General features: G+C 43.8%; 1 pseudogene; it reads left to right on the plus strand.

The window, feature by feature from the left end:
* Positions 1-10,562: 10,562 nt before the first annotated feature.
* Positions 10,563-12,386, plus strand: LOC146200794 (uncharacterized; annotated as a pseudogene).
* Positions 12,387-16,587: the final 4,201 nt, after the last annotated feature.

The raw sequence follows: 16,587 nt of genomic DNA on the forward strand, positions 1-16,587 counted from the left end.
GCATGCTTGCCAGGGCTTTCCCCATAATGGGTGGCAGTGATCTTGCCGCCTACCTCTCAGGGGGACTGCCCTTTTCCAACTACCTGCCCACAACCAACTCTCCTTCTGGGATTCAAATTTGTCATATTCAAGGCCGATTTTCTGTGTTTGATGTTGCCAGTGACGCCATTTAAGATATGCAGTGTGCATCATAGGTCCATTAGTTTCATTTCGGGATGTTGTCACCCCTTATATTCCTTACTCATATTTCTTTTTCTACATCCCCTTGCAACTGCCAAATGAAATAAGACGTATGAAACTGTCAAACTCCCGCAGTTTCTGAATGCTATGTCAACAACAAAAAAGCTTTTGCATGCTTAATAAAAGTAGAAATGATCCCCCGATTTTTTTATTGTTATGTCTAGTCAAACGGTTTAGTGAACCGCCACATGACCAAGCAAATTGCAACTGTAAGTGCACTGAGGAGTCATGCGTTAGAGCAAGCATATGGATCTTGTGTTGCTTAGCTGCTTAACTCCAAATATCCTCCTTTGTCAGAGAAGATATTTTTTTAGAAAACTGGATGAGCCAGAAGAGAGCAGATTGGAATCTTAGCAGCATTGTTACTTGTTACACGTGCGTTCCACCCCTGTATACATGAACTCGGCAGAATTGGGTTGAGTACGTCTGTCGAGTGAAAAATCAGTTGTGGGGTTCATGTATACACAGTCGGGTCGAGTAAAATAGGCGGCGGATCGGATCGCGTTAACTCGCTTGCAGGGCGTAGGTTAATTCGCTTGACCCGCTTATCTAAAGGCATGTAGACGCTGTCCAGTCGGGGAGTCTAGTTATGGGGAACTCTGGGATATGAAAAAGCCTCTGGAGCGGCGACGAGCGTCACTCGATATGAACGCTTTTTAGCGCTCATCAACGATAAAAAATAATCGAAGCTCTCGATAGTAAAAGGCAATGGGATCAAATACGAGTAAGAACTCGCACAATAACTTCGAATCTCGATGCTACGCTCTGCTACGATACTAACTCACTAGAAAGCGAGTTCATGTAGACAGCCGAGTCGAGAATTATGACCTTGCTTAGTCAACGCTGATTCAACCCGGAGCTGTCGAATCCATGTAAACAGGGCTATTGTACTTGTAATTTTGGGTGAACTCTCAGTTCGTGTATTGCACATTAAATTTGAGTGATATTGGTGCTTTTTTGCGTATGCGCTGTTTTGTTCTGCAAACAGTACTATTTCTCCAGACACAATCTTATTTTTAATTTGAGTACAAAATATTGTCCATTTTTGAAAAAAAAAATAATTTGTGAGGCTGTTAAGAAATTTTGATTTTGGAATATATTCACAAAATATCAACATTTTATAGATACTGAAATATAAAATGTGTGCGAAACAACTTTTCAGCTCAGGATTAAACTGGTTTTTCAAGGTACTTGTGATAGGGTGAAAGTAAACAATCCCTGTCATGCTAGATGTATCGTTTTTTTATGATCCCATAGGCACATCAAGCATTGTATATTAAGGTGTACTTAAGCAATGAAAATAATATTTGGCCTCAGATATTCAGGCAGATTACTATTCTCTATACCAATAACTACTATGAATAGGCTTGAAGAAATCAGATGCCCGAGCACCACACCTTGTACCTGGACATAAAATCACCCATGTATGCCCTATTGAAAAAAATCTGTATATAGGACCTATTCATATGGGGTTATTGGACATGGGAGTTGTGGGAGTTGAGGGAGTGGTAGGAGTAGTAGGAGTAGTAGGAGTCGCAGGCTATGTGCGTTGTCAAATGTGGTCAGCGCCCCTCGTTGTGGGGAAAATGAGGATGCAGGCTAAAAAGACGTTCAGGTAAATAAAAAATGCACGTAAATAAAAAAAATGAAAAAAAAAAATTGTGCCGCACCAGGAATCGAACCATGATCCCACGGATTACACCGTATACCAGCCCAGCACGCTAACCACTACACCACGGCGACTGATGGCTTGTATGCTTATATTCATCGTTTTCTATTGCGATTTTCTGTTTCGCTCTTTGCAACTTTTTATTCTGTGCGGTCGTCCTTCGACGATTGCCCTGTAAACACGCTGAACCTTTTTCTTTTCTATCAATACACATAGGCAATATCATCTATCATTCAAATGTATCAGTGTTTTGCACGTACACCTAAGAATATGCGAATATGTTACGTACTGGCTATTTTTTCGCCGTGTTAGAGCGCATTTTTCTTTCTACTACACAGATATCTCGTACGGATCCGCTTGTCATATATATGACCTTTTAACTTCCCATGCTGCCAGCGGAGCAGCGGCGGCGGTATTTTACTTCCCATCGCTCCCTTTGAGTATGCAAACCCTTAAATAAGCATCGCTGTTGATATGCAGCTATCAATGAATGGTTCGGTAAGCGGCGACGTGTGTTTTGAGTTATGCTGGAACATAATTATGTTCATGTGGAAAGGCGAATTTATTCCCTGCACTTCCGTATTGCAGACTCGTCATCAGTTACAGATATGAACGTGCGTCATAAGGTCGGAAGACGTGCAGCGATTGTTGATTGTAATTACCGCATGCGCTCACAGCAGCGCATGCAGAAATCGAAATGTAAAACAAACTTTCATGTTCATTTCATTCAAATTTGAATAAGGCTTTCTTGTTTTTAATTCTTGATTGAATTTAGCGGGGACACCGCATGCGTATATCAAACTTTGCCTTTTCAAACTTCCATAAACAAATCCTGATTAAGGAGCCCGTCCAACTCCTGTATCATGGTACACAGGACCTATTCACAACTCCGATAACTCCTAATATATATCCCACATGTGATACACAGGAGATAAAGGAGTCTGAAAAGGAGTAACAGGACCTATATGCATATCCTGCGCGTCCTCCTACTAGTCCTGAATGCGTCTTTATGGGTCCTTTATGCCCGATTTCGGCTCCTGCATACTCCCATATTATTTCATACAGGACCTATTAAAACCGCAAATAGGTTTTTTCAATAGGGTGCCTAACTGATTATAATCTTGCACGTGGAAGGTTGCCGATGGTGATGAGGGAAAATATATACCTGGTAGGCTGCTAGCTGATAAGGAAGTACGATATCATTGTACTCAGATCTAGCATAACATTTTCCTGCCTATGCAAAGTAAATTTCTAGTACTTGCTCAATTGCTTATTGCAGGCTGCCTGTAATAATTTTAGCTGAACAAGCATGCACAGTATGATTACTAGAACTTCTTGTTGGGCTTGTTCGTGTTTATTTATTATTAACTGAAGGTGCCAAAACAATGCACGCACACAAGAAAAGAACGGGACAGAGTTCCACTCACAACTGATTTATTGTGCTGAACAAAGTACATATATATCTCACTGCCGGCGCATGCGCAAGGAACACATTCAGCTACATCACATTCAGCATCATGTAGTTTAGGCTAAGCTATGTTCAAGAAATGCTTTCTCACAGAAAGAGGTTGTGGTATGAGGCATGGGCTTCTTGAACATATCTTAAACTACATGATGCTGAATGGGTTCCTTGCGCATATGCCGTTTACTCTGCACACTAAATCAGTCGTGAATGGCGCTCTGTCCCGTTCTTCTTTTCTTGTTTGTGTGCATGTTGGTCTGGTGTCTTTAATTTATAATGAGCACTGTATGAAAACTATTCCATGGTACATTACAAGTAAAGCAATTGTTTATAGTAGAATGCAACAAGCAATAAAGCTGTGAAAACTAAAAAGCTGGAACTTGAAATGGTACGGTTATCTTGAGAATATCTGCGATGTACACATCTCCCTCAATTAGCTGATTGAAGATAGCTTGATTGATTCTGTCAGGGCAATTATTTCTTTATTCTGGCCGCAGTAATGTATGCGTGCCTGTAACTGGTGTACTGCAGAAAAGTATTCTTTAATGTGTTCTTTAATATCCAGTTTTGTATGCTTAGTAATTCATATTTTCTATTGCAGGCAGGAATGTAAGAGTGTTTTAAAAATTGAGTTCTGGAGCCTGAACCATCATATTTTCAGGAACTGTAATTCTATATGAACACTAAGTATCCACCTGAAGTTATCGGTTTGCCGGAAGCAGGTTTTTCCTTCCAAATATCTGTCTTTTGTATCTCGAATGGATATTATTTTGCATATATGTCTATTATCCCTACGTCATAAGATGCTGCATGCCATTGCAGGCTAAAAAACCTGTCGCAATGTGCTCTAAAAGAAGAATGTGTGGTAATAGGCCTTCAATATATACAGTAGAACCCCTTTATAGTAAAGCCACTGACGCCAGCGAAAATATTTACTATATCATGGTCTTTACTGTATCAGTGGTCTGTGATGACATGGTCCTGAAAGTGCTGTCTAGTAGTTAAATAGGCACTTACTGAACACATCTTGTTGCTTAATAAAAAAAAATCCTAAATACCGTCCATCTCGATTTTATTATATCTTTGTGTGATTTTTTCATTATAAAATTTCTCTACATCTTGTGGAAGTACCTCTGAAATATGAAGACGTGATTACGAATGCAACCAAGTTCGATTTCATGTAAAACTAAAGCTTTCCATGAACATGGTGTCCCTTTTTGCTCTTTCTGTCTTTTAAAAGGCAATAAATGATAAATTCGCATGGCACTCAAGTGCTGTAAGACCTTATTTCGCTGCAACTCCACTTTCTGCCACCACTGCCTCATGATTTGTACTGCACATTGCAGTGAATGTTGACCCATTTCTTTCCCTTCCCTATTTCTTGCTGCACTTTTACTCCTTTCCTTTCTGAATGGAACATGCCGCCTCCTTGCTATGTTTGTAGACAACTTTACTTTTTTCTTCTTCGCGCTGCGCGCTTTCCCTCACGACTCCAAGGCTTCTGTAAAGTAGGCTTCTTCTGACTGCTACTACGGCTAGTAGTAAAGCCACCTAAACGAACACTCGGGGTTATTGTTCTGTTTTCAAATACGAAGTCTTGGCCTCGCAACTCTAGGTAGTGCGCGGGAGTCGTCGCCATGGCCAGAAGCACTTTACCCGATTTTTACCAAAATCATCTTTACTGTAAAGGGGGAAAATGTACAGTTGCCTATGGAAGATGAACTCGGACTTTAGTTTTACTTTACTATATCAGAGGTTTTACTATAGCGGGGTTCTGTATTTTGTACTCAATCATATAGAGCACCCAGACTTCAAATATGTGTGTGGATAAGTGTTGAGAAGGTGAGTTTAGATCTTATGGTGATATATGCTTGTCTTCTGTGCAGATGTCATTTGTAAGACCCACGGTCCAATCTCCTCAACAAACTGTTCCTGAATGGTTGTTTCCTGCGGGGCGCCCAGCTTACTACCTGGGCCATGCGCTTCCCCCGCCCCCTCAACCTCGTCACTTGATCCATTAACCCTTCAATGCCAACTATCATGCTGAACACAGTCCACTGCCATTTTCCATCCATGGTGGACACTGCCCTGGAATGCACCCATGCTCAGCCTCCTATTTCTGCAACTCCTCTCGCACTACAAAGCTATAGTGCATCAACCCTGCTCAACATGTCCAGCCCCTTCCATCATGACCAATGCACACTGCACCCCATCACCTCTACCTGCACTACCTGATCATGTGCTGCTTAGTGCCCTGTTTCCAATTACACCTACTAGCCTCTCCCATATTAACCCTGTACCCAATGCCTGCTGCACTGCATTTTGGCCCTCTGATGTCCTTGTGGCATGTACATGTATATGAGCTCTCAATAAAATGTTTTCGGAAAATATTTTGCTTGCCTCATTTAATTGCATGTTTTTAATGGCTCCTTAGGGAGATGACATGCAAGGTGGTATTGGGAAATGACTGCATAAGAAAACCACAATTGTCAGAGTGACAGTTAAGCAAATGGCAGCAGTAAGGACAAGAATGAAATAACTGCATGGCTAAAGGTGGCTTAACAGCGGCAGTGCCAATGCCACGTGTGCCAATGAATACTTGTTGCATGCCAATAAATACCAATATGTGTAACTAGCGGCTCGGCCGGTTTACTGCCAATGTCACATGTGCCAATGAATACTAGTGGCATTGCAGTACTGACACTAGGGGCACGGCCAGCTGATTGCCTATGTTGGCAGTGCCAAGACCGGTGCAATGTGGGCATATAAGCCGGACCAATATATAAAAATGTAGTAATTTCTCAAAAATCCAGTGTTACGCCAATGTTGGTACCAATTTTTGTCGACGTTGGGCCAGGGTTGGTGCGATGTTGGTGTGCTGCCTGGGGGGGGGGGGGTGCTCAGCAAAGTGGCAAACAGAGACCGCGCACTCTCTGCACCTGGCTGTGTCGCTGCGGCAGTCGTCTTCATGGTGGCGCTGCGCACATATGATGCATGCCCGGTCTCTGTTGCGGCAGTGCTTTGCTACGTGTCCGTAGGTGGCGCACTGCGTGCAAAGTGGGGTGTTATGGTTTATGTCTATAGGGAAGGAGGTCCATCCCACCCGAACCAGCTGTCTCCTTCAGGCGGTGGTATGTGTTCATGCTGGTGGCCAGGATGACAACCCTCCTTCCATTAGGATTGACTTCCTCCGCCTTTTCAGGCACAACCGGTTGTGCCTTTTCAGTTCTGGGATGATTTCCTCCCTCTCCATCTCCGTGGGGAGCAAAGCAGCAATGGGGGCTAGTTGGTTTGCCATTTTAAGAATTTTCGCGCTACGATATACACAGATACACAAGAAAGCAGGAACCATGTACACAGGACAAGCGCGCACTGACAACTAAGGTTTATTGATAACAGGGTTACATTTAAAACATTCCACACGCACTCTCTGATACAAGAAATCCCGCAAACTCACTGAACAGGCAGTGTCGCATCCCTACGCACCTACGCTCCTTTATTAACTGTATCTCATGATTAATTAGCATGTCTGATGGCGTGCTTACGCACTTGTCTTCTGCAGCTTCCCATATCTAAAACGCTTCTTTTATTTCTCTTTCTTTTCTGTCTTTTGAACGGCCTAAGATTGTGGTTCCTTCAAAGTCTGACTTGCATTTGTGTTTTGCGCAATGGGGTGCGAGATTTCCAGGGTTATTGATTTTACCTATATCATTACAGTGTTCCTTTAACCTCGTGCTCATCTGTTGCAGAAAAACACCTACAAATTTTGAGTGACAACAAAAGGATGCGGAAAAATAATTTATGGCAAGTTAGTAATGTGGCCGCCATTCTGTACGTAGTACATATTGTATCCCATGCTTTAAATAAAGTTGCTTGTAGGTATGATATCCAGCTCGTGTTCACCGCTCCGAAAACGTTAATAAGCCTGTGCCATAAAATGACTAATGATCAGGAAGATAGAGTCAACACATGCGGAATTGCGCACAAAAAAGGATTTGTTGAGTGTGATACAGGCATTGTGTATAGCATTCCCTTATCATGCGGAATGAGGTACATAGATCAGACAGGCAGGTGTTTGAACACGAGGTTAAAGAAACACTGTAATGATCTAGGTAAAATCAATAACCGTGGAAACCTCGCACCCCAGTGCGCAATACACAAATGCAAGCCAAACTTTGAAGGAACCACAATCTTAGGCCGTTCAAAAGACAGAAAAGAAAGAGAAATAAAAGAAGCGTTTCAGATATGGGAAGCTGGAGAAGAGAATTGCGTAAGCACGCCATCAGTAATGCTAATGATGAAATAAAGTTTGCGAGATTTCTTGTATCAGAGAGTGCGTTTGGAATGTTTTAAATGTATACCCCTGTTATCAATAAACCTTAGTTGTCAGTGCGCGCTTGTCCTGTGTACGTGGTTCCTGCTTTCTTGTGTATCTGTGTATATCGTAGCGCAAAAACTCTTGAAATGAAGTCCTTGGGGAGGCCGACTATCTTAAACATCAGCCCCCTTAGGGCTGGTTGGTGTGTTGATAGCTCGTGAGCTCTCGGGTTGTTCTCAAGAGCAGTCTAGAGCCTCTTTATCTCATCCTCGCTGGTGGAGCTGACCACCACACCGTCCCCGTTGACCCGCATCTCCACATTTGGATCATAGGTTTTTGGAGGAACGTGGAAATAGCTGTTGGCTTTGTGCCATTCGATGATTTCGCCTGTATGACTATGGCGTTAGTCTGGAGGGGGGGTTCCTTTTGTTGGAGCTTTGGGATCTCCATGGCCTGAAGGCCTGTGCGCGGGGGAGGAGCCTTAATCTCCCTGAGGGCCCTCAGGGAGCCCGTGAGCTCTGCGTGCTTGAGTGCAGCCGAAATGAGGGCAGTCTTTACGTTATTAAAAGCCTCAAGGAGTTTGTTTGCCAGTGCTGTGGAAAGGCCGTGACCCCGGCCTGCTGCGATGGCCTGCATAAATTCGAGGTCGTTCCTCTGGAGGATGGCGGCCGGTTTCTCTTTTCCTTCTATTGTAGTCGTCCCCTCCTCTGGGCCTGGTGCCTGTGCTGGGATATTGTCCCGGGTGGGAGGACTGCTGGGCGTCTCCTCCTCATCCTCGGACTGGTCCGAATTCTGTTCTGAGCTCGATGAGCTATCGGAGGTGCTCAGAAGGTTGTTTCCTTGGTTAGGGTTTTGTTTACACAGTGCCTGGCTGCCGGTGCCTGCCGGTGTACTAGCCATCTCCGAGGGGGGATTTTTTGCTTTGGAGCCCTTTTTCTTTGTGAGAACTGTATAATGGGACGTGTACCTCTGCATTTCTGTTATTACTGTGTGTTTCCCTCAGTGATAAATTGGAATGGGTAAAGTGCATGCAGTTTTGGTAGATACCTATATTTGGGTCCTAATAAAATGGCATGACACTCCGACACTCAAAAATAAAAAACAGTGTCAAAAGACACAAATAATGAGAATTCACTGATTACAAGAGTAATAGATCGTGGTACAAAGGCTAGAATACGTTGCGCAGTTTAGATTAGGAGAGTAGGTTGTACTGTAAAAAGAAAAAGAAATAGGCAAAATTTTCCTCCGCTACCCCTCTTTCCCTTTTTTATAGCTAATCAGGTGATACTTTGTAGACTTAATTGGTGATATTAGAAGTAAGAAGGGTGAGATGGTTGGGGTGTAACGAAAAAGGTCAGGTGTGGGGAAGTTAAATGATTGCGGAGGTCAGGCCGGTCGGGGTATTGAAAATGACTAAGTCCAATTTTAGGATTTTGAGTGAAATGTTGGAAATGAAGTTTAAGTGAACGGAATGTGTTGTTTCTGGGTGTTGTTCAGGTCGGGATGAAGAGAGGAGGGCAATTCTTGTGGTTTGAGAGAGTTAGGGATGATTCCACTAAGCTCGTGGGAGTGGAGGCTCGAAGGTGTTGGTTTGGGGCTAAATCCGAAATTGAAGATTTAGGTTAAAATAGTGCAGTTTTGGATTGCGTGGGGGATTTGTGCGAATTAAGTGTTGTTTTTTTCGGGACGGAGAGTACTTTTATCGGGTTAGGAATGCTGAGTAAGTGTTGCTTTGGAAGATTGCTACACACGTGGAGGTCTGTGGCTAAAGCCGAATTTGAAAATTCTGGAAAAAATAGTGTAGATTTGGAATGTATGGGGGGATGTGTGCGCGTTTAGTGTTGTTTTGTTCAGAAAGAGTTTCACTTTAAGGATATGTGGTTATGGACACTGTATAACCATTAGTTTAAAAGGTATGTAAGCACGAGGGGAACAAGACAAAGGAATTTGAGGTTTTCCGTTAATATCTTGTTTATTACTTAGGTGACAAGGTTGTGAGGGTGTCGTTGGAATGAGGATTAGGAGGGGAATCTATTGGTGGTATTAGTTAACGGGTGGTGCCAATTGAAAGGTAGTTATTTAAATTTGTTTCTCTTAATGAGTGTTTCAATTAATGGCGTATTTGAGTGTGTTGCGCTTGTTTGTCAGCGTTGGGCTCGCGGAAGCGTTGGAGGAGGACCTTAGCGCTTATGTCGGTGTGTTTGTTTAAGTCCTGGGAGTTAGCTGTACGGAAGTGGCGGGTTAGGAAAAGGTTGGAAGATTTTAAAGAAAATTTGGTGGCTTTTTTTGTTTTTAAGCTGTAAATTAATATTTAACGATGGGATTCAAATAAAAACTATACAGGGTTTTGCGGAAAGTAAATATCTACAGAATGGTGTAAATTTCAGATAGCTATGATAAAAATTGGAAAAAACGTAAAAAGTGTGTGGTCGTACGACCGACTCACTTGGAAGGCTTAATGCCGCTTTGCGGTTGCTTTTTAGACCCGCTCCGCACGTATGTGGACGCACCGAGACGACCGGGCCGGAGGGGCATAAACCATAAACGGAGGGGCATACAATAGAGACATTTAGTATAGCGTACGGACGCTTTCGTACGATAAACACCAGAAAATTATGGGACTTTACTCCGTGTGTTGCATCAGCGGTTTTAGTTAGCCGTACGAAAGCGCGAACGCTAACTACGGTGGCGACTTCTAGATTTAATATTAAAAAACACATTCAGGCTTTTTTTTTACTCGGAAGCCAAAACTAGCCAAGTCACACCAGGATTTTAGCCAGTTTCTTTGCTGCAGCAGTTTGGTTGTACGCACAGTAGTTGTACTGCCCAACGTTGGTATTGCCGCGTTGAATGTTTTATCTTGTACTGCCGTCATGGTGCGTACCGGCCTCCTTTCATCCCCGTACTGCCAAGCATATTTGTGCTGGAACGACATCGAAGCGCTGATGATGCGCGAACGAGAGCCACGGCGTCGACTATATGCTTCGCGGTACAGACTGCTGAACGTCGACACCCTTACAAATCACGCATTTCGAAGTCATATTCGTTTCGAAAAGGCAGACTTTCCCGTGCTTGTGAAGGGGTTAGAACTGCGTGAATACGTGATCAGCGCAAAAGGAGTGCGAGTGCCAGGGCACGAAGCTTTGTGCATGTGTTTGCGACGGCTGGCGTATCCGAACCGACTTTGCGACCTGCAATATTTCTTCGGACGGCACTATTCTGTCATATCAAATGTCACCAACAGGACTATAGTGCCTGACCCCGGCTGATTTGAGGGACATGGGCATCGTAAGTATATAAATAATTCAATAAAATGCAATGATGCAGCATCCGATCTTTGAGATAGAACCCAGGCACGCTGTTGGTTTATGTTATCTAAATGCTGACATGAACCTGAACGTATGCAGACACTTTTAAGCACTCTGTATTTACTTGCTTTCAGGCAGTTCATCTTAAAGGAGCCCCACTGCAGAACTGCTGGGCTTTCATAGATGGGACGGCACGACCTATTTGCCGGCCATCCGAGAACCAGCGGCTCTACTTTTCCGCCACAAGAGGGTACATGCGCTTAAGTACCAGGCACTGATGTACCCTAACGGGCTCATCTGTGAACTTGATGGGCCATATTCAGGCAGTAGACATGATGCTGGTGAGTACAATGTTAAGGGTATTCATGTTTCCTAGTGCTGCATTTCACTGCACTGTAAGTATGAGGAAAGCATGAAAAGGACTATCAAAGCTCATATCATAGGGTTTGATGAGGCCATTGATGTTCTTGTATGCTCAATTGATTTTTCTTCCATTCAAAGAGCAAAAATATTCGAGTGGATATGGCTGCAGAAAGGATGTGGAAATAGTACCTTTTCACAGCCAAATCAAATTCTGATTCAGACAATGGAATAGGCGTCTAAATGATAGAATTTTTTCTACTAGTGCGAACGTAAGCTGCTTTTAGAAGTGTCGTCAAAGAAAATTACACCTGACTTATTTGTATTCTGTGCCAATTATTGGCAAGTTAAGAAGCTCAGAGAATATTCGATTCACCACAAACACGTTTGAATCTAAATCATACCATTCTCTTGAATTGTCAAAATTTTCGATTGGCTATTAAGACATTTCAAATATTGGCTTCCCTTGTGCAGCATGGTACCTTTCTTGCAGACAAATGTTGTGTTCAGTGAGAATTGTACCTGATGTATTGCATAGAGCATTCTGTGCTGGCCATGCTGCCTTTCGACAAAGGACAGCTTTTCAATTTTTTACATTTTTGTTTCAGGAATGTTGCGACAGAACAACCTGTACCAAAAATTGGAGCAGCTGGTCCCAGGTAATGATGCAGTAATATAAGAGGGCCCTGCTTATCCTTTCCGGCCCCTGCTCATGAAGCCATATGAGGGTGCACACCTCACAAATGCTCAGCAGAATTTCAATGTTGCTATGAGCACAGTCAGGCAGGCTGTAGAATGGGGTTTTGGCAGAATCATTATGCAGTTTGCGTTTCTAGATTTCAAAAAAAATCAAAAGCTGCTATTGCAGGCTGTACCAAGAATGTACAGGGTAGCAGTTCTTCTAACTGCCATGCTTGCATGTATGGTAATCAGGTATCAAAGTACTTCTGCCTGGAGCCACCTTGCCTGTTTGATTATCTACACCCGACGAAGTTGTATACGATGCAACTGAGCAGCAATGCAGCCTGATCACAGACCTTTTAGTTCCACGTGCAACATTTCATTCAATTTAGGTGCATTTCTTTTCATGTAGGAGTACATCAGAAGTTCAAATCCTTATATATTTTCATTTTTTCGTAATGTGTAATAACATTTTGTTGTTCTTAAAGATATGTGAAATTAAGCACTGTGCACAGAATATCCTTTAAAAGGAAAGTATATAACAGTTGTATTTTAGGGCAGAAACATGGAGGCTAACGAAAAGGGTTCATTGTTAACAGTGCATTAGATTTCGATCTTGTATTTCTGTTATTGTTGTTTCTCGTTTTATTTCCACGCCTTTTTCTATGCCTCTGTTTGTGAGACATTGTATAACTTACATCAATGTTACTGTCTGCTGCTGTGTTCACGTTTTTCCCCTTTAAGCTTCAATGTTTAATTTTGTGTTTTGTATTTTTGCTAATATTCATATCCTTTTATCTGTTTTGTTTAGTTTTTTTTGTAATTGTGGTTTGTTTACTTTTGATTGCATGCCTGTATCCCCCCCATGTAATACCCTCGAACTGAGGGCCCTTAGGGGGTATGTTGTATAAAAAAAACTGGGCTGAATGTTTGGTTCCGTACTAAACTGTCTTTCGGCTACTGCTGCCTTGTGTTTTTTCACCAATGCCAAGCTGTAAACAGCACACTTTCATTCTGCTGGGATCGGCGAGTCATGACAGAGGCAAATTAAACCAGACTGTTCTCACAGTGTATAATTTTAATGGCCCTTCATTGTCATACTTGCTTAGTTTCTGTGCAATGGCACTTAATACATTCACCAGTGCCTGCTGAGTTGCATTGTTGAGCTCGTTTTGCTGCTGCCTCTCTCTGAGCTCGTTGGCACGAGCCTCTAGTTCAAGCTCACGCAGCTTATACATTTGCTCCAATTTTTTTGCCTTCATTTCTTATCGCTTCGCCCAGCGTTTCTGCTTTTGCTCGAGGCGCATTTTTTCAAGCGTGAAACGCTCTTTTTCAACTTCTATCTCCCTGTCTTTCAATGCCCGTTCATGACTCCATCTTTTTTCTACAAATTCCTGGTCCTCTTCAGCCCCGGACCTTGGCTTTCTATTTCCTGCAAATGCACAATTAAAACAATGCAATTAATGTGCAGCATTGTTTTACTGCAGAATTAAAATAGGGCAGGTGTGAACGAGCAAGCTAGATTTTCATGTTTGCAGAGCAGCATAGGTAGGAGTGAGTACAGTATATCGACTACTCAAACCTAGAATTACGCAGCTGTATTGAGTATTACACTTACTCCGCCTGCTTTCAATTGTGGCAGCAGGCTCATCTTGTGCATCTGTCTGCATCTGCTGTTGTGAGGGTTTGCTGATGCACACTGCACCTGTGCTTGGTATTTGTTGTGGTGGTGTTGGGCTTTTATGCACCATTCCTTCCTCCTCCGCTTCTGTGCTGCGATACATCTGTTCAAGGATGGATGATGCAGATTCCAGTGCACTGCAACTGGCGTCAGGAGCTGATGGTGAGCCTGCACAAAGCAGCATGTGCACATCATCTGTTTTAGCCTACAGACGTTGTTCTCAATAAAATACACTTGATCTCAAATGCAGCCTGACCATTATTTTTTGTCATGAAGTTCTGCAATACCGCCAAGTACTGGGTGATTGTAAGAAACACAGCGGTACTGCCTACTGAAAAGTGCAGCATACGTAACGACTCATTTCTACTCTGAAGATGTAATTTTCTTTATTCACTTAATCCACAATCACTAATGCAAATGTTCACCTGCCATGCATAGAGTGCTGTTTGGAAACTTGCTTGGCCTTATACAAATTACTATGTTCGGATCTAATGTCTAAAGCACAATATAATATATATGGTTTGATTTGTAGGGTCGAACATCCCAAAGCGCTTTGGATGCCTGTTGGAACGCTCCGGTTAACTTCGACCAAATGGGGCTCTTAAAAAAAACGTTGCGTGCTCTGAGATCGCACGGCACACAGGTGCCTTGTGTTTCGCCTTCTTTGAAATGCGGCCGCCTCGGGCTGGTATCGAGCCTGGGCTCCCTGGCTCCGAAATCGAACGCCCCAACCACTAAGCCACTGTGGCGGAGTCAATACAACAGAAATAGCCTGTGCGTACATCATGAACAACATTTTGATGACGGTAATTAGCACGTGATTAAAAAAGAAGTGATGTTCTCGTTTACACACCATTGTAATCGTACAAAGGTGATGCTGCAGCACTTGCAGCGCAGGCGGAGTCCCGTACCTCGTTTGCGAAAGTTTTCTGGGTAGCACTAAGCTGCATTTTGCGGGGCTTGATTTTGTGTCCAAACTCCCTCGCAAGGTCAGAGATCTCTTGCAGGAGTTTTTCCTTTTCCTCGTACTATTCTTCTGTACCATACCTAGAAGGAACAACAGCTATATAAAACAATTGCAAAACAATGTACCCGAGCAATCGGCGTTATGAATACGCAAGTACCATCGATGTTCTCTTGTTATCTGATTTCTTGCGCATGCACGCATGCACGAATGGTTATGAGGAAAGAGAAGGCACAGCAGACACTCACGCATGGTGGGAATCTGAGCTGTGCCATGACGGAAGCGTTGAAGGAGACGATGAAGCAATATATAAATAGGCGCCTTAGAAGAGAGCCGGAGGTGGCTGATGGTAGTTTCCAGAACACTGCAAGTAAATTCTGAGGTACAATATAAGCTTTACATCACCAAAACTGAGTACTCACTTCCGGAGGCACATCCCGTCATTTGCTATGAACTGGGCTAGGAGCAGATCAAGTCGCTCCCGCAACGGCCGAACACTAAACAATTTGCATGTGACAAAATGAACATTCCTATCAATCAGTGGCCATCGAGAAGGGTCTTGGAAAGGGTTTTCAGCATTTACCTCACGAAGTAGTGCTAAATCGTCTGCAGCTACAAACCGCGGACGATGAGCAGGCTTTCGCTTTGTTGCACTCGCGGAAGCTGCCATCTCACACAAGCGACGACGCGACGACAAGGGCTGCAAGAGCGATGACTGAAAAAATCAACCACTGTTTGCGGATACATGCGTGTAAGCAGTCAAGCCAAGGCGATCCACTTCATGACGTTGCCATGCCAACAAAACAACGCTACTCCTGAGGCTTAGGGACTGCGTTGTCGCCGTGTAAAATACAAACAGAGGTACATATTCGCTAATTATTTGTGCTCAGTTCTACACAAGGCAAAGCGAAGACCCCGTGTGCCATTTATAGGCGGCATCGCGCCCAAAAACGCGGTAACGAAGACAAATGCACTCTGAAGCAGGCGGCCTGGATTCCGCCATCTTGTCAACGCTAATCTCCCATCGTACGTGAGGGCCGGGCACGATAAACTCGAGTTTCGGCGTACGCTGGCCGATCGTACGAAAGAGCTCGGCCTCGGATATCGAATAGCGCATGCGCAGTGCGCGTCACGTTATTTTAGGCGTGCGCTATTCCTCTGCGTGTGTCTGTGTACGCTATACTAAAAGTCTCTTATAGCGCAAATCCGCATACTTCGTCTGCAGAAAAGTTGGCTCAATCTCAACTTTTTGCCCGCAGGTGCTGATCAGCAAGGCGACCGGATTGCAGCTATTGGTTGTGCTGTAGGCGACGTCTCCGGCTTCTCCTCCTCGATCTCGCCAGGCCTACATGGCCGCCAGCGGTGCGAAGCGAAGCGAGGAGTGAAGCGTAGATGGTAGTTGTTGCTGTGCCGCAAAAACCAATATACTTAGCGCGCAATGCTAATACTTGTGTTCCTATCAACTGTGATTTCCCCTCAAGTCGGATCATATGCGCCACTGTTATCTGCGCTGAGCTGAAGACAGTGATCTTTCAACCGGCGAACTGTACGTCGCAACGGTGTCACGATGTGTTCGTGATTATCGCTAGCCGCGAGGATCTTCACGGCCGGCGGCCAGCAACAGTAGTTCACGGTAATTTTCATGCGCACGAATCGGCTCCTCAGCTCATCGAAAAGTGCCCGTGCATGTGTTTGAAATTGTTTGACTTGAGAGACTGCCTCCTAGCAAGGAATAGGACTGTCCATGTTTGCAAAGTTCCACACACTGTGTTTTCCTAATGCTTAAATTAACTTGGTGACAGCTAGTCTGGCACCCGTTCCGCTGGTCGCAGTGACAGCAACAGAAACGAGCACACGACGTTGTTTCCGCGATGTGTCGGTCACCTGTGTTGATCGCGGTCCGT

Source organism: Amblyomma maculatum, chromosome 2 (assembly GCF_055883805.1).
Source record: "Amblyomma maculatum isolate TAMU_Amacu chromosome 2, ASM5588380v1, whole genome shotgun sequence".
Taxonomy (NCBI): domain Eukaryota; kingdom Metazoa; phylum Arthropoda; class Arachnida; order Ixodida; family Ixodidae; genus Amblyomma; species Amblyomma maculatum.